A 20229-nucleotide genomic window follows, 5' to 3' on the forward strand; every position below is an offset into this window, starting at 1 on the left:
AAGCTTGAAAGCATGGCCATACACTACTCACCTTACCAGTTTGGGCTAGTGTTGAAAAAGTAAGTGGGATCCAGGGATTATGCTTATGCTATAGTTGATACTTTAGAGAGATCTTTGCCAATTAATTCTTTTTTTTTTTTTTGCGGTACGCGGGCCTCTCACTGTTGTGGCCTCTCCCGTTGCGGAGCACAGGCTCCGGACGCACAGGCCCAGCGGCCATGGCTCACGGGCCCAGCCGCTCCGCGGCATGTGGGATCCTCCCGGACCGGGGCACGAACCCGTGTCCCCTGCATCGGCAGGCGGACTCTCAACCACTGCGCCACCAGGGAAGCCCCCAATTTATTCATTTTAAGTAGGCAAAACATTGGCTATCCAGAAAAAGAATATTATTGACCCAAAGTCACACAGCTGGTTAGTGGCAAGGCCAGAATTATGAAATAAATGCTTATTCTGCCGTGTCCAAAAATGGCTAAAAAACAATGCTTATTCAGTAAGTTTTATTATATATCTTTCTACATTAAATCCAGATAGTACTTTAAAAAAAACTTGTTATAAAATATGTATAATTTTTTAAATAAAAATATGTTTCCAAATAATGGAGTCATTGCCAGGAATGATTCATTTTCTGCCATAATATACTTTTTTTCTGATTTGTGTTTGTTTAGCATCCACTCACTCTTCTTCTTTTAGTACTTTAAGGAATTATCTTGCCTCTATTATGCACAGTCATGGTAGAACTCTTATTCAGTGTGTTACTGCTTACCCCCTAACCTAAGCAAGTTTAATCAGATTCTCTCTTTGAAGACTTTAATTCTTGAAAAGCATGATGCTGGTGCAGGAAAAAATATCAGGTGAAGCATGTTCATTTGGAGTAGTTATTGTAATCTAAACCCACAGATCTTCTAAGTCTACAAGTAGCTTGACTCTTTAGTCTTCTCATCACCCTTCTAATCACCTTCCCATTGCTCTTCTCTCATCCAGCTAACTGATGTCCATTTTTCTCTGTATGAATTAGCTAGAATTAGTTTCTACTGCTTGCAGTCATTGGGGTCTAACTGATCACTTGTTATCTCTGTGTCTGAATCAGGATGTAACCTGAACTACATTGTTATTTGTAGCCAGGAATGATGTTGTTCCAAATAAGAATTGAGCTGGAAAAAAAAAAAAAAAAAAGAATTGAGCTGGAACTATTTATATGTCCTACTGTTTCATTTGCTTGATCTTATATAAAAAAACCACAAAGAACATATGAGTTGACATAACTGTGAGCAAAACTTATTTATGATTACTAGACAAATCTAGCCCTAATACTCACCTTAACTCAGTATCCAAATGAAAAGAAGCAACTGCTCTCATGCTTGAGGCTCAAGAGAAACACAAATGTATTACGGGTACTCTAAGGAAGGCTCATAAGAATAAGTCTTAGACATGGAGAGATTTCATACAATCTGCTTTTACTATTGAATTTTAAAATTTTGGTTGCCATGATGATATCTATTTTAAAGAAATGGCAGACTGAATATGTGTGTTATCAGAGACTCTTCCGAGTCATTCTGTTGAACTGAGAGTGAGATCTAATTCTTTATTTGAGGCAACACGTTTTTTGGGCATGAAAAGATGGTAAACAGAATTTAAAATGTGAATGCATGGACTAGATTAAAATGAGAGGTAAAGTTTGCACTAATCTAATAGAAAAAGCATTTGAGTAAAATGCTTTTGCATGGATGAAATTTTACATGAGTCTTTAAAAATTGTTCCAAACCTTTATCCACTCTCCACATCAGAAGATCTTAAAAGATAAAAGGACACACTAGCAATTTACAAGTATGCCTGGACTGGAGGGCCTTGATGATTCTATTAACACAGGCTTTGAAGTAGCTTAATATAAAGCACATATGCTGTCTATAAATACAGCTTATGGTTGGCAAATATTCTAATAAAATTGATTTTGTTCATACCAAGGGAAATGGTCTTGCAATGGATGAAACGGCCTTTAAAAATACAATAAAGCATTTTAGTATCTATGTCTGCTCTCAAAATTTTCAAAATGTCATCCAAAAGAAGTCTACAACTTTGTGTAACCAAATCCCTTTATCAAGTGTGTCAGTGTATGTCAAGTCAGATTGCTCAGGCAGCAAAATCAATGGCATCACAACATCAATTTTCCAAGATTTTAAAACATCTACTTTTGACAAAAAGTCAAATAACAGAAAAGTGTCAATTACCATAGATTGGATAAAAGAACCACAATGACTTTTTCCAGGAAAAAAATACAGCATTGTCTGGCAACTTTTTGCACTATGATAATAAACACCTAACAAATAAAAAAAGGGATTGTGATATCCGGATTACCTAGGGCGTGAGGAAACAGACACTCTCAAAAACCATTGGTGGAGAGTAAAAATTGAAACTCTTTTTGAAAGAAACATCTTCAACGTGTCTACCCCCTGACATAGCAATTGCGCTCCTGGGAATTTAGTTCTACAGGAGGCATTTGTGTAGTGATTCAGTGTATTCTCATGTGAGACTTCCTGAATTCAACCCTGGTTCTGTATCATACAAGTTAGGGGAAACCTCAGGGCAGAGAACTTCAGAGCCACTGCTGGTAAGAGATGTTCAAACTGGTTGTCAGCCCCAACTTGCCACTTCAAACAGGTGTTCCTGTGCAAGGAACATCCTGTATCATCTGGAAAGAGTAGGCAAGGAGTATCAACTTTATAGGGTTATTGTGAGGTTCAAACGAGATTATCTGTATAAAGTGTAGTGCCTGGCACACAGTAAACACTCAATGATAGTTGTTATTTTCTTATCATACTCTACAGAAAATCAGTGTTTGAAGAAAATTATTGTGATGTTTATTGCAGCACTGCTTATAAAAGTAAAGATTTTGAAGTAATCTATATATCATTCAAAATCTAGTACAGCCTTGGCATTCTATTGACTTTCTTTTTCTCCAGTGTTTTATTGAGGTAAAATGCACATAACACAGAATTTACTACTTAACCATTTTAAAGTGTACAGTTCAGTGGGATTAAGAACATGCGTGTTGGGCTTCCCTGGTGGCGCAGTGGTAGAGAGTCCGCCTGCCGATGCAGGGGACACAGGTTCGTGCCCCGGTCCGGGAGGATCCCACATGCCGCGGAGCGGCTGGGCCCGTGAGCCATGGCCGCTGAGCCTGCGCGTCCGGAGCCTATGCTCTGCAATGGGAGAGGCCACAACAGTGAGAGGCCTGCGTACCGCAAAAAAAAAAAAAAAAAAAAAAAAGAACACGCGTGTTGCTGTGCAACCACCACCGCCATCCGTGCCAAGGACTCTTCATCTTGAAAAACTGAAACTCAATAAACTTAAAAAATGATGAGGTGGATCTATGGGTAATACCGTAGAAAGATGTACTGTACATGACATATTATTAGAAGGAAAGTTGGAGAGTTGTAGTATAATCTGGATCTATTTTCCAATATGACAGAGAGTGGGAGAAAGTGTATTTAAGGGATTATCCTGTCAGCACTAATTTTCTGGAAATTGCCTTTCCTCCCATTCAGTGGTTAGCAGAGAAGCTTCCCTGTTAGTACGATGTGACACAGTATAATGATCATCATTGCTATCTCATTATTATGCTGATTAAATGAATTAATACTTGTATAGCGGTTAGATCACTGCTGGGCACTTAGTAAATGTCACAGAAATGTTTCTATTCTTTTTTTCTAAAAACGCTTTTTATTTTATTTTTTTAAATTTGTTTATTTATTTTTGGCTTCGTTGTGTCTTCGTTGCTGTGCGCAGGTTTTCGCTAGTTTTGGTGACCGGGGGCTACTCTTCGTTGTGGTGAGCAGGCTTCTCATTGTGGTGGCTTCTCTTGTTGCGGAGCATGGGCTCTAGGCACGCGGGCTTCAATAGTGTGGCATGCGGGCTCAGTAGTTGTGGCTCGCGGGTTCTAGAGCGCAGGCTCAGTAGTTGTGGCGCACGGGTTTAGTTGCTCCACAGCATGTGGGATCTTCCCGGACCAGGGATCAAACCCATGTCCCCTGAATTGCCAGGCGGATTCTTAACCACTGCGCCACCAGGGAAGTCCCTCTATTCTTGATACAATGAAAGTTTGGAAAAGGTCTTCTCGATATGTGTCCTCTAAGATAGATAGGAGAATAATAGCCACTGAGAAACTATTCTTTTAGTTACCTTGATTTTATAAAACTGCTGCTACTACTACTAAAAGTGACAAAAGCAACATGAAAGTAATAGCTAATATTTCTTGAAATCCCCTGTGTCAGGCACTGGGCCAGTGCTCAACTAGCACTATCTTATGTAATCTTAACAAGGCTATGGAGTAGATACAAATATTCCTGCTTCACATATGAAGAAATGAAAGCTTAGAGGGTTTAAATAATTTTCCCGCTAAGTGTTAGAACCAGGTTATAGGGTCACAGATGTCCTATTTCTAGAGGCGCTTTCTTAATTATCATTAAGCATCATAACCCCATAATGTACTGCATATAAATGCACACATGTATGTTTACTGCACACGTGTGTGCATATGTACTATAATGTAACAAAGAATTAGATCCAGCTATGTGCCAAGTTTTAGAATGCTAAACCATTGACATTTTCTAGACCATCATCTATACACCCTACTTCTCATTGTATTCCACTCATTTATTTATGTGTCATCTCTCCTGGACAGGTACAATTTTTTTCATCTGTGTACACCTCTGGTTTAACAAGTAGTGCATACATAATAAATTTCACTAAATTTTATAACATTGAAATAGAATTTAGAAATGTTTTAAAATAGCAAATCCTATAGTCTCCATTCTGCTTACATTTTTGGAGACCTTTGCCGTTGGGATTTGACTCTCAAACCGAACCTCTTGCGTATACAACTTCCTCAGGATTACTTTCCTTGTATATTTTCTGCATTACTCACATATAAAGTGACCAGTCTGCCCCCTCCAGTTACAATGACTGAGTCCTGTCTAGATAATTCTTAAGACATTTTGACATACTCAACTCACTAATTTGTTTTTCCCTAACTAAAATGTTAGGATTAACTCTATACCATATCTATAAAAATATCTATTTTTAATTTAAGAGTTATACACCATTTAAAAATACCTCTAGTCAAAACAGAACTTCAAAGTAACATTATACAGTCATTCCTCCATTCACATCCCAAAGAAGCCCTCCATACCTTCATACTGTGAGCTTCATTTCCAAAGCTTCACTACAGTGTAAGGACAAGCCTTCAGAGACAACTTATGTGTTTCTTCACTCTTTCTCTAGGAGTTTCACAATCTGCTTCTGAAACTTAATCGAAAGAAATGCTTCATAGTATCTTGTAATTTCTCTGCTGTTTTATTTCCTCTAATATTCAGCACAAAGATGCAAAGAAGAAAAAAACCATGTACATAGGTGTGTGGTAAGCTGGATTTCTGTAAATCTTTGAATAACTATTTCCAATCTAGGAAGAAACCACAACTACCTTCAGAACTCTTTATACACTTGGGCCATCCCTCTGGGGAGGCTACTCTATTTATATTCTGTTATTCCCCTCAGATAGCATATAAAATAAACTTTGCTCAGAACTTGCCATTGTTTAAGATAAATATTTAAGCTTATATTTTATTCTAAAGCAAGAAAGAAGTGATTTTATCTAACAGCCATAAGGGCAATAGTTGCCGTAATAATAATAATAATATTATTATTATGACAATAATAATAATCTTCTGTTTATTGAGACCTTGCACATTATATGTATCATCTCAGTTAATTCTTACAACAACTTGATTATGTAAATATTTTTATTACCATTTTGTTGCTAAGGAAAACTAAGACTCAGATTAATTGCCAAAAGTCACACAGCTAACTACTTACCCATACATACTTACCAGGCCTCTTTGATTCTAATACCTACATTAGGTACTTATTATGATTCAAGATTTTTTTAAATAATATGGTAGAAATCACGAATAAATGAATAATCTCCAGGATAAAGTGAATCATAAAGCTCATAGGGGATATGCTATTACATAACATATCAATTGGTATGGAATTTTAAAGGGTAAAAAGACTCTGATCTGAAGAGGCAAGCACTGATTCATGTAAGGCTAGTGTTTGCTGCTATTTGGTCTACTTCCAAAAGTAGAAATACTAACAAGCTTACCAAAGTTTAAAGATCTCATTTGCCTCCCAACCTCACCTGTTCTATTTTTTCCTACACTTAACTTGTCTCTCCCCTCTTTAACACAAATGTCTTAATCTTTCCCTAACATACCTGTCTCAGGAATTTGATACACTGTTCCCATCTCCCTCAGTATTTACACAGTTGACTCTTTTTTTTTAAATCCTTCAAGTTTCAATATAATTGTCACTTCCTCTGAAATGCTATTACTGGTCTCTCTACCTAAGCAAGTCCCATCTTTCTTTGCACCCTGTTTGTTTCCCTCATAAGTTGTAATTTGCTATATTTTTACAGGGTGCTTACTTGTTTATTGTCTGCGTGGAAGCTTACTGGTAAACCTAGTGTCTGTTTTTACACCATTGTACATCCAGAGTCTAACTAAAGCCTGCTCACTAGTTGTTGAATGAATAAATTATACATTAAACATAAGCTTATAATGTGGAGTGAATAACATTAAATAACTAACATATATATATAATGTTAAGGCAACCTCTGACATGTCAATTTATCATATCTCCACTTGCGATGTCTCATTTTTCCAACATTTCTTATCATAAACAAGCTCCCCTTACAATAGTGACCAAAACTCATAGTTGTATAATCTCACCATGACAGTGAAGTCCAATTGACCTTGACATCACACTAAACCAGCAGTCACTGGGTCATAGCAACCAGAGGTGATGAGAAAATGAGGAAGGATGATTCATACACTGGAGAAACTTTTGATTGCGTAAATACAGGATAAGACCTATTGAATTCATATGGATGTAAGACCATTAGAACATTTTACATATTGAAGAAAAGGACCAGTTGAAACACTTCAGGACACTATGGGGCCTTCCCAGGGGAAGACCACCTCTCCCCTGCCTTGTCCCCCACCTTTGTTTATAGAAAACTTTAGCCTCCTAGGCCTTCTCCAAGTTTCAAAGAGCAAATTTAATCAGAGAGGTGAGAAAAAGCAGAAACAAAGAAAAGCAGTCAAACAAGACAAAATAATAATAGTTTAGCCATAAAACAAGGTCAAGGACCTTTGATTCCTCCTCAAGGGCTATAGATAATATCCTGAGCCATATCTTTGAGTTGTTTTGCAGATACTAAAACCCTCGACCAGGTGTAAGAAGTTAACTGCATGCTCACCACCAGCATGTTGACCCCAGACTGGTTGGAACCAGAAGGTTGATGACTGAGATTCCTGAAACATCACTCTGTTACCTCCGCATTAACCAATCAGAGAATTATGCATGAGTTGATCATACTCCCTGTGATCCTTTCCCTCCCACTGTCTTTAAAAATCCTTCCCTGAAAGCCATCAGGGAGCTTTGAGTCTTTTGAGCATGAGCTGCCTATTCTCCTTGCTTGACCATGAAATAAATGCTGTACTTTCCTTCACCACAACCTGGTGTCAGTAGATTAGCTTTGCTGTGCATCAATCAAGTGGGTCCAAGTTTGGTTCAATAACACAGTGGGGCATCCAAGGAAACTATTTTCAGGACAAAGATATTTTGTTTTCTTAAGAAAAGAAATGGATTGGCATAAGATAAGATTTCAACATAAGCTGCAAACACCAAAAGAAGTGATGCCTTCACTCATCAAAGTTGGACTTGCATCCACTGTCTAGGAGCCATTTATATTGTAAGCCCTAGGCCTTCTTATTGACTTAATGTTTTCAAACACTCAGAGGACATTGGGAATATTGAATCTCAGTTCTGAGGGGGAAAAGTTCTTATCATTAATTAATTGATTCAGACTGTATACCCTCCATGTTCATGGTGCTCTGTAAAGACCTGATTGCTCCAACCCTGTCATGTTATTAGCAAAAATCCATAGTCCTGAGCCAAGGACCACAGGTGTTGTGAAGACTAAGAAAAAGATCTGAAAACAGCTTGCTGTTTTGCGTCTGAGTGTTTGTGCTGATAAGGACATCATGCAATAAATCTTCAAGAGGATTAAGTTGTCTCCAACCTAAAATCCACCATGCCTGACAGATCTTCTGCTCTTGCTTTTGCTATACTTTCCTAATGGATCTGGTGTCTGGTAGGTGCATCTCGCTGTTCTCTTCTCTCCATATACTTACATCTTCAAATTTTATTTTATCTATAGTCCACTCCTCTGAACGTCACTCTCATCTGTACAACTTCCCATTCAAGGTTACTCCCTGGAAACATCAAAATTAACATCTGTAAAATGAACTCTGAGTTTCAACATCCCCCAAACTTTACCCTCCTCAGGTGTTTTCTACCTCAGCAAATGACACAAACCTAAGTGACATTCTTGATCTGTGTTTTCTCTCTCCATATTCAGTCTGCTATCAAATCATATAAGCTCTATCTTCATGTTGTATTAAAAAATACTCCCCATTCTTCACTGTACATCATGCAAGCCACCATCATGTCTCCTCTGCACACATGTCTCCTCCTAATGGTTTCTCAATTCTACTTCACATCATTTATCATGCATTTGCCACATGATAGCCATAATTATCCTTTAAAACATGAATCATGTAAAGACACTCTGTTATTCACCATAGCCCCCATGGCTTTCTGTTTCATTCAAAACTCAGTCCGAAGATCTGACCATGACCTACAAAACTCTACACGATGTAACTCTCTGGGCGCCAACCACATCAGCTTCCTGATATTCTTCAAACACACCAAACATGCTCTCCCTCCCTCACCACTCCCAGAATTGTGTTGTTCCCTCTACCTGGAGAGTTTTTTTCTGGATAGTCCCATGGACAATTCCACCACGTAATTTCCCTAGTCTCCTCTTCAGAGACACAATTTCTTTCCAAGTCATAAAGAATGAAAAGAAAAATCACCCCTCCCTTTTGCTCTATCTCTGCTTTATTGTTTTCTATATAACCTTATAATAGTATGCAATGCTATATATTATTAAGTGACTACCCATCACTCTGTAACATATGTTTCATAAGGAAAGGAATGTTTTGTTCACCTCAGTATCCCCAGCACCTGGAGTAATGTCAGGAACATACTAGAAATTCAGAAAATATTTGTTGAATAAATACATAACTCCAGAAATGCACCCTAAATCTGGTTATCTCAGGATTACCAGATGGCTTTTATAGCAACTAAATGGAGATTCCTGGGAAAATCCTCAGGCCACCACATAATTTTGAGAAGACCATGCTTCTGGAATTTTATTCCAGCTCTGGCTTGTTATTTGCTCCCTACTTGCTACTCTAATATGCTACATGACTAAATGTGGCAACTAAGTAACCAATTACCTGCCTTTATGATTTTTACCCTCTATAACGTTATAATAAAGAAGAAGGCAAGGCAAACATTCATTAGATACAACATGGTACTATAGAATTAGATAAAAATTAATAAGACCTTCCAATATATATTTTAAAATTTCTTAAGTGCTTTCTCACTTACTTCCTATTATTCAATTGTCTTTAATATATTTCTAGGTCAACTTAATATTTCCTGTTTTCCTTTTATGAGGATAGTACCAGCTTCTGATGGTACCGACTTCTGGGTGAAAATGCAACTCTAACCATTTTATTAACTTCAACTTAAAAATGCAGACTTTAATTGCTACACAAAGAATGTGCCATATTTTCACCAGAGCTGCTGCATTTCTTGACTACTGAGCAAACTTCACTTGAAGCTACAACTAAATAATCTATGCTGAAATTCTGGTTCACATTGTGGCAATGATAACATTTCATGATGTTTTGTTTTGCCCACCAGCTGAGTAGGGTAGTCTTGGGGAGAATTTTTAAGCTAATTAGGCCTGCATATTTCTAAGATACCTGCAAACTTGCCCAACTAATTTTGCCTTCAGATTGTCCTAATTTCTCTCTAACATTCCCAATAGTCCTTTATTTAAGGAATGAATACAGGCTTTTTTCTGATGCAAATTGTCTCCAGACTGTGCCTATGCAATTAAATAGAATAGATGTTTGAGATATTTATATAGATTGTTCAAGTTTAGGGCACATTTGTATGATTTGTTTTTATGTAACATATATGTTACACACATATCTCACATATATGTTATTGATATATGTGTATGTGTGTAACAAAATTCATTAATTCATCAATTCAATAAATACTTATGAGCACCTATAATATTACAGGCATTGTTATAGTCCAAAGGGTAGTGTGACAAAGAAAACAGACAAAAATACTTTTGGAACTTATTTTCCATGAAGGGGGGATGTAGATAAGACACAGACAAATAAGTAAAATATAAAGTACATTAGATGGTGATAACTGTCAAGGAGGAAATGTGGAGCAGGAAAAAGTAATATAAAACATAGACATAGTGTAATTTTAGGGAGAATGACCAGAGCATGTTTCACAGAGGTGTATTTTGGTAAACACAAGAGTGAGGTGAGGGCTCTGTTCAGATATCTGGTGGAAAGTACTCTGGGCAGAGGAAATAGTGATTGCCAAGGACCAAAAGAGCGTGCCTGGGGCTTCAAGGGGCAGCAAGGAGTTAGTGAGGCTGGAGCAGATTGAGACAAAAGAAGAGGAGGTCAGAGAGGTTGGGGGAGGGTGCTGCAAATAATGAAGGTCATCTAGGTTGTTGTTAGGACTTTGATTTTTGTTTTAAGTGGAATGTGAAATCATTGGAAAGTTTCTAGCAAAGAAGTGATGTGCTCTGGCTTACATTTTAAGAGAATTGCTTTGGCAGCTGTGTTGAATAGACCACAGAATAGGGCAAGGGTAGAAGCAAGGACAGCAGGTAGGTTCTTGTCTAATCAAGATGCAAGGTGAGGATAGTTTTGATGGCAACCCTGGAGTCTACAACAGGTCACATTATGCAAGTAGAGTCCAATATGGTGATAGACCACATGTGGCATTTGAGGGTAAGAAATGGGTCAAGGATTTGACCCATATGAAAGTTGTTGATCTGAGCAACAAAATAGATAACATTTGTTAAGTTAAATGAGAGAAAGTTGAAGGACAAGTAAGAGTGAATGGTATTAATATCATTGGTTCAGGGTAGATTGTGTTAAATTTGAGATGTGTTTTTGACATCCAAGTGGAGATGTCAAGTAGGCTGTTGAGTATATGAGTTTGGAGCTCAGGGGTAAAGTTTGTATTGAAAAAATAAATGTTCAAGATCTAAATGGCATTAAAATCATCAGAGTGGATGAGATCGCCAAGGCAGTGAATGTAGATTGGGAAGGAAAGAAGTCCATGTCCTAATCCCAAGGACACTACGGCTTTAAGAGGGCAGAGAGACGATGAAGAATAGTGTCTATAAAGGTAGAAACTGGAGCAAATGTGTTTTCTGACAGAGTTATCAGTGTGTCATAGTTCTGGATAGGTCGACTGAGACCGTTGAATCTAGCAACACAGTTTGTCTTCTACATAAAAAATGTTAATTTATCCAGATGACTCCACATGTTAGTATAAAAATGAATCTTCAAAAATACCATGATAAGAGCAATGTAATTATTCATGTAATTCTTTATTACATCTACTGCTGCCTCAAATTCACCTAGACTGGACTCTGAGCAGAGAGGCTGGTAGATTAACATTGGCATCTGACAATTTCATACAAATCACCACCTTTAAAATAAACTACTGATATATGTAGAACATTTAATATTTACAATGGCTTACAAGTGCATTATTGAAGGTGTAACATTCAACATATGGGAATGGTAAATATTATCATTATTAATATCATTTTACAGATGTGGAACAAGAGCCTCTAAAGGAGGCAGTTTCACTTTACATGTGTTGAAAATGGAATTTAACTACTGTCATTTGGCTCCACAAGCCAAGGTTTTCCTCTTATACCATTTTTTTGCAGAAGGATGAGTCCATTGACTCAAAAAAGTAGAATATGTATGTGTACGTATGAATACGGGCATTTATTAGTTTGTATATATATTTTTATATATAGTGTGTATATGTGTATATATTCATGTGTAGTTGTTGTCATTGTTTATCTGCTTTTCTATTGCTCTGCTCACATTCCTTTAATCATTTACCCCACAGCCATCAGCAAGCAAGCATTTGGGAAAGAGACAGGGATTGCAACCTCTGCTGTAGCAAATAGACCAAGTGCTTTGGAACTAAGGGTTAAAACTTCAGCTGTCAAAATTTCTACCTGCATGATCTTGGTGTACTCACTTATCATTTCTGGCCTCAATTTCTTTATCTGTATAATGTAGATTGTCATATCTACCTAAGATTTTAAACAATCAAAACTCTGTAAGGGGGGAGAGGGATAAATTGGGAGACTGGGATTGACATATACACACATATATATAAAATAGATAACTAATAACAACCTACTGTATAGCACAGGGAACTCTACTCAATACTCTGTAATGGCCTATATGGCAAAAGAATCTAAAAAAGAGTGGATATATGTATGTGTGTAACTGATTCACTTTGCTGTACACCTGAAATTAGCACAGCATTGTAAATCAACTATACTCCAATAGGAATTTTTTTAAATACCACAAAAATAAACCACACACAATGTGTAAATTTGTCCACTTAACCCTTCTAAGGCTAGGCTGGTTACCATTAGTACGTGCTTCCATACACTCCTTAGCATTTATCACACGCTCTTGTAACTATGAGCTTCCTGAATTAGCATTTTGAAGACAGTAGCTTTGCTGGTTTTTTTTCCATTTTCTCCCAAGAATATGGTGAAATGATGCCTATACAATGAAAGCATAAAGCCCATGACATATGTTAAGTGTACAGTAAATAATAATATTATTAATGCCATTATTGTATTATCCAGATCCACAAAAAACAAACCCGTAATTTTGGTCCCAGTGGCAAGAAAGTTGATTAACAAAACTGCATTACCACAACAAGCTTTGCATCCAATCTGTACTTTTACTTACCATATACCCATGTTAACTAATGATCTCCCAAAGTTAATTTAGCAATGCTACTAGAAAAAAATCACTTTTAAGCTAATCCTACAGGTTGGCAAAACTCAAATTAAAGGTATTCAACTTCAGCTGATGTTTATCAGCTGGATAAGATATTCACTTATCCTTAATGTAAATCTCGCGACTTCCAAGCTTCCAGGGCCACGTTTTCATTTAATGTCTAATGAATCTGCACATTAGCTGATCTTAAAGTAGAGCTGAGTACATGTAACTGCTAAACCAATGCTTGTTAAGAGAATTACAGAATCAATGAATAAATACATGTGACAGCGATAATTATTAGCAAAAACAAAGATTAAAAAATACAGGGCTTCCCTGGTGGCGCGGTGGTTGCGCGTCCGCCTGCCGATGCAGGGGAACTGGGTTCGCGCCCCGGTCTGGGAGGATCCCACATGCCGCGGAGCGGCTGGGCCCGTGAACCGTGGCCGCTGAGCCTGCGCGTCCGGAGCCTGTGCTCCGCAACGGGAGAGGCCATGGCAGAGGAAGGCCCGCATACCACACACAAAAAAACATTTTTCTAGGTTATCAAATTCCAGAAAAATGACGTCCCTGCTTTTATTTTCCTACAAAGATCATAATCTTTTTTTTTACGCTATGCATGCTGTGAAATGTTTTTCTCTTATTAATTTCCTTTTTACACCAAGTTTTTAGACAGCTGAAAATTATGAGTTTGCAGAACAAGATGTACTTTCAGTTCCTAGTTTATGGCCGAGTACTGTGGCATGCACTATTATGAAAACAATTCTAAACTGTGCTTTATTATATTATATTGTGCAATTTATATTCTGAAGATACTATCAACACCAGAGAACAGACAAATTTAATAAAAGACACAGTGTTCCTGTTGTCATAATAGTTATTAAAATGAAACTCTTCCCAAAAGACATTTACAGTATCTTTTCAAAGATATTCTGCATACTTTGATGCATCAATTGGGGCTTCTAGATATGAATAGCAACATCATAGATCTTAGAAACATACTGTAGTAAGCTGGAAGGGGAGTGCCTTATAATTATCCAGGCTGGCTCCTTCATTTTACAGGAGAGGACATGGAGGCCGAGAGAGAACAATTGATGCAACCTAATTCATGTCTAAGTTGTGACTAGCCCTGAGGTGTCATGACTCCTATCCGAGGATTCCTTCCACTTTTATTGTCATTAATGGTAATAATTTTGTAGGGGATAAGTAACTCAATTATTATCTACTATTATTTTGATTATTTATCTCTTTATGTATTTTTTATCTGTCTCTTGATAGAATATAAGTTTCATGAGAGCAGGAAATTTTCTCATTTGGGATACTGCAGAATTCCCTATGCTTAGAGCATTCTAACACATAGAATTCATTCAATAAATATTTGTTAATAAATAAATAAAAATTTAATAGATATAATAGGTGCTACAAAAATTTATTAAAAATAAGGACTGACCTCTAAGAAGTACGGTCTAGAACTACGCACATACACACACACACACACACACACACACAAACACATGTATACAACATAAAGCAGAATATACTAAAAGCCACACAAATGGCATAAAGAAGTTGTAAAATAATTAAAACAGCCATGTGACTCTTGCAACAAGGAGTATACAAAAATTTCTAAGTAGCGATGAAGCTTAGGTAAAGTTACAAACTAAGATAATCATACAGGATATACCAGAGTTCTGTGACACCCTCAGCTCTTCTGGTTAGCTTTGGATGCTGGAGGGTAAGGATTCGCAGAGTTGATGTAGGGAAACTGAGCCTTAGGATGTCTGTGGGGTGAGTAGAAGCCAATATAAATGGTAAGAATATTTGGGAGACTAACAGGTTGCAGCCTGAGAATGGTTAAAAGATATTTGAAAAATAAACCAACATTTTTTAAAGATATGGAGTAAAAATGGTAGACAAATGTTAAATAAGAGACTATTGATAGTAAGAGGTAGGTTGTGATACATGGTCATGACTTTGTGAAGAGACGGTGCAAAGAAAGAAAGGGAAGGACGGAGGGAGGGAGGAAGGAGGACAGTTTCTAATTTTAGCTACATGATTTCCTAGTTATCTTACCTTGAACAAATTCCTTTCTGTCTGTCTCTAAAACTCATTGTCTCACTGTAAAGCAAGGAAAATAATACTTTTCTCATAAGATGGTTTGACAACTAAAGGAGATGATGCAAGTAAAGCTCTTAACACTATATGGAACCCAGAGAGTGCTCAAAAATGTGTAGCTATAAATATTAATTATTATATATTTTTGCAATAATGATAACAGTAAAGACACTCTATTAGATAAATTAAATAAAAGACAAATTGAGACATAGTCCTTGACTACAAGAAACCTATGGTGTAGTGCCACCAGAATCCTGGTTGTTTTAAATCTTGGAAAAAATTGGGTAGAAGATTAGAGAACTTAATTAGAGAACTTAAATATTAACCCAGCTTGCAAGTAATTGACAGCAAAATACAAGATTACAAATGAATAGAAATAAAATATTTTGACATAAAAAACAATAAACAAATATATAGCAATATTCAAAATGTTAATTAAGACTATCTTTTAATTGATTGATAATGGTAAAATGGAAATGGTAAAAACACAAAATGTATTGTACATTAGATGTCATAACTCACTTGATTATGAAAGAACACATTCTTCATTAAAAATAAGTCATGTGCATTATCTGTCCACTGATGTGCAATGTCATTTAAGACATTCCATCATTCTCTGCTTGAGCACTCTTCTATAATCTGATGAGGTGTCCAGGGAAGAGACAATGATAGCCAAGGCATTAAAATGTAATCAAGATATGCAAATTTGTATCTAAATGTGATTTGCTGGGAAAAAGAAATTAATCTAGGCATGGTCAAATAAACAATGTGTAATATGGATAATTAATCACCAAATTAGCAGCTACAGTCCCCTGAGGAAATTATGCAAATTGAAAAGGCCCCCATCCACTGACACAATTAGACCACTTAATGGCAAACTCTCAACAAAATAACCCTGGGGAACATCACAAAACAAATAGCCTAATCAACCTTAGTGTCCCAAACTCCATTGCAATGTTTAGTATTATTTAATATTGTTTCTTGCTGGTTTGAACTTATTCAGAAGGATTCCATCAAATTTTGCTAGAAAATATTCTAAGATTCCACACTATGGATAGTCTATTATGTAGTTCCCTCAAAGTCTAGTTTTCCTCTGTCAATCAAATATCTTATTAAAATCTGAAATCATGCAAATGATAAGGATTCCTGAATGAGCAAAGGCCAATTATACGTCTCCTATCAGTAACAGCAAAATCAAGGAAATATTGATACACTATGAAAATTTATGTCCTCTGTGGCCTGATGTCATCTGCTTATTAAACCAGCAACAAAGTAAGGATCTCTACACTTCCTTGGTAATAAATGTTGTCACTTCAGGTAAGAGTATTTTGTCTCTAAGAATGTTAGGGTGCTGTCCCATACCTGCCCCTAAAGCATGTACCAAGTAATCATACCTCTGTTCCCTTTACTCCACTTACACAAAAATAGGTGACGAAGTGACTCCTGCAGAACCCTTTGAGATCAGGCCTAAGAGGACGCATGAGACTCTGCTGCTAAATACCCCCCAAAATGTGACTCCACCTCTGGAAAGATCACAAAGCTGCCTGGATAGAAATAAAAGACCCTTCCCTCCCAGAAAAGGATTGATTGATTGATTGATTGATTGATTTTATTCATTTTATTTTTGGCTGCATTGGGTCTTCGTTGCTGCGCACAGGCTTTCTCTAGTTGCGGCGAGCAGGGGCTACTCTTCATTGTAGTGCATGGGCTTCTCATTGCGATGGCTTCTCTTGCTGTAGAGCATGGGCTCTAGGCTGTGGGCTTCAGTAGTTGTGGCTCACAGGCTCAGTAGTTGTGGTGCATGGCCTTAGTTGCTCCGTGGCATATGGGATCTTCCCGGACCAGGGATCGAACCCATGTCCCCTGCGTTGGCAGGTGGATTCTTAACCACTGCACCACTAGGGAAGCCCCCAGAAAAGGGTTTATTAGGTATTTTGTTATTATAATTTTGCTGCTGAAAAGACTAGTGACAGAGAAGAAATTATATTACCACTATGATTGCTGATGGGCTAGTTGTACCTATCATTTATAGATACTATGTATATTGCTTGGCTATATAGTTAGTACTGCCACTTAGCTCATTTACTCCTCCGAACACCCTAACGTGCCCAAGGTCAAAAAACTAAGGATTAGCAAACCAGGGCTACAGATTCTAGTCTCTTAACTCTCCAAGTGGCATGCTAAATACTATGCTTACTGCTATGTCAGGTGATATACATCCAAAATCCTGAAGTCAGGAAATAGCCAAAATGGGAATAAAACGAAGCAGTACTGTCCACTCTACTGAGACTCAGCTTTTCTATGTTCAGAAAACCATACCTGATGTGACAGCAGATGCTACTTACGCTGTCAATGTCCAATCCCTCAGGCTGTCTGGAAGGACTGATCCTGCCGCCCCGGCCCAAGAAGGCAATGAATCCCCTGACCCTGGGAAGTGGGAATTATAACCTTGACATATATTTTTGCTTCTTTAATTCTCATTCTCTATCATATCCCCAAACTTAAGAGTCCTGTAAAAGTCAGATGGGGGCTAGGATCTTCTTCCCTGCAAGACTTATCCAAGAGTTCATAGACAAACATCATAAATTAGAGCAATGACACTCCCCTTCTGCCTTCATTAACAAATGTAAAAGCCTGCATGTAGAACCACAGTCACCTAGTATTTTTAGCAGTGAAAGTATTATTATAAATCATCTAATTTAGTGATTTTTAAACAATGCTCTGTAGATCATGAGGGATTCGGAAGTGTACCTCAGGGGCTAACTATGGGGTGAGTGGGAGAGAGCAGGAGTCTGGGTCCCCCACCAACCTTCAACAACGTGTGCTTCTCTTACAGACTAGGTTATCGTGCATGATATCCTTTGAAGAAAGGGCTTCACAGCTCAGAATATTTTATTAATGTCCTCCCTCCCTAGTCCAACATTCTCACTTTATCTGAGAATCACCCTGTGTAAGCCGACTCCCTAAGGCCACACCTGAGTGACCAGCGTTCCAGCACTCTGTCAATGCCTGTTGCCACGTTGGTATTAAATCCTGTCTATGATTCAGCAGTGCCTGTGACTCTTTCTATACAAATGTTAAATATACTAATTTTTATCTTTAAGAGTTTCAGAGTCAGTCTTGATCAAACGTTGATTTGACTAGTGAATCTGATGACCAAGTTCTTTCTTTCACAGTCCATAAATTCTATGGAGACAACATTGTCTCTTCTGATTCTGTGCTTTTATACCAACATGATGATTGAGGTAGCACACTCCCAATTCATAGCCCCCCATCACTTTCCAATAATGACCTAGGAGTCTTCTGCCTGTTCAAACTACTCTAGTCTTATTACTCAATCACTCTGACCACTGCCTCCATTGCCTGCCTATGGTCTCACTCTAGTCTTTTGGATCTCATCTATATATCTGATTTCTCCAGCTTTTGAATCTCAATTCTTACTCAAGAACTTTGGCTGGGAATACCAGAGTCCTAGTTTTACCCCTTACCAGCTGTATAAACTTGGACTAGCATTGTTTGACATACACTAGATTAGATAGTTTCTAATCATTGTCCCACTGCTAAAATATTAGTTTTTAAAAATTATTTGGCTCCTGATTTTACGGTTGGTGAAATTAAGATAATATCTGCTCCATCTTTCTTTAGAGTTGATGTAAATATGTATGAATATATTTATATATTTAATATGAATATATATATAAATATATATGAATATATATGATATATACGAATGTTCTTTGTAAACTGTATTTTATACCAAAAAAAATGTATTGTGATTCCCAGACCTCATGTCAATTTTGTCATCCCTATATGATAATATAAAGCTGCAAGGAACACCTGGCTATCAGAGTTGCATTACTCAGATGTTTCTTTTAAATCTTCCTAAACTTCATACCCTTGAATTTTCTGTACACTAAGATATGAAATCCCTGGGCTTTGAGACATTTCTTTGATCTGGGAGAAGAAAATAACACAAGAAATCCTATCTAAGGAAAGAGTCAGAAACATCAAAGCAGATAAGTACAGTATGAGAAGAAATGTTCATACTGCAGACATGTTGACTGAAAATCCGTATTGTCACAAAGTAGTGATAGTGACCACATTCTTTCAGAACAAAGTCTAAAGGTAAGGCTGTGAGTCAAAAAAAAAAGAAAAAGGCTGATCAGGAACACTAAAAAACTGAATTGGAGATTTGATTGTGTCCCATCTCGAATTAATTTTAAATCTTGTTTTGCATCAGAATCCATACACACAAATTAATATGCCAACACACAGACCTATACATACTCTGTACACCCTTCTACATGCTGAAGAAATCTTTATAATAAAGTGTATAACCCTGGGTTTGCTTAACTGAAGAATATTATTTAAATAAGAACCAGGCAACTTGCTTAATACCCCCCACTGAGCACATCTATTGGAATAAGTTGTGATAGAGAGAACTTTATTTTGTATATTAATTGGGTCAAGCCAAGTGTCCTTGATTCCAAGAGAACTTAGTAGAAAAATGTTAATCCAGAGAATATTTGTTGTTTTAGTCACATGATGACAAACGTAAATTTAATATTCTCATTAGTTGACTAAATCTATCAAATTTTTAAGTATCATATAAAGAAAGCCAAACTAGAAGGTAACTGCTGCAATCAAACTACTGGAGAATAAAAAAGTAAAGATCTAGGAAATCACTTGAGTAATTGGTAGTAAAATCATCTCGTTAATTTGTGTTCCTTTGGCAGCATGCTTCCTGATTGTTCTCCTTCCTTTCTCCTTTCTTCTGGGTTTTCATCCATTTTCTCTCAACTGTGGCTTTTCAGTAAAATAAGAATTATTATTACTATAGTTATAATAATAATTTTTTATATAGCTGTGTTTTGTTTCAGAGGAAGATTAAACAAGAAATCTTTAAGCATACCTGGTGTTTAGCTTGGTCTTGTATAGAGAGCAAGACTCATGGAAGGAAGAGTCTTTAAGGGTAGAAGTAGACCTGTTTCTTACAATTTTATTTCTGTATGATGGATGCTTTGGATGGGAAGATGACATAGCAGCACCATACTTTGTG

The 20229-nt window shown here is 37.1% G+C and overlaps 1 long non-coding RNA gene across 1 annotated transcript; it reads right to left on the reverse strand.

The window, feature by feature from the left end:
* Positions 1 to 4046: 4046 nt before the first annotated feature.
* On the reverse strand, positions 4047 to 6860 carry LOC102976683 (uncharacterized). Its single transcript, XR_448897.2, has 3 exons — positions 6783 to 6860; positions 5186 to 5301; positions 4047 to 4125 (listed from the first exon to the last, which is right to left on the reverse strand). It is a non-coding gene; the product is annotated as an uncharacterized lncRNA (long non-coding RNA).
* Positions 6861 to 20229: the final 13369 nt, after the last annotated feature.

This window comes from Physeter macrocephalus, chromosome 6 (genome assembly GCF_002837175.3).
Source record: "Physeter macrocephalus isolate SW-GA chromosome 6, ASM283717v5, whole genome shotgun sequence".
Lineage (NCBI taxonomy): Eukaryota > Metazoa > Chordata > Mammalia > Artiodactyla > Physeteridae > Physeter > Physeter macrocephalus.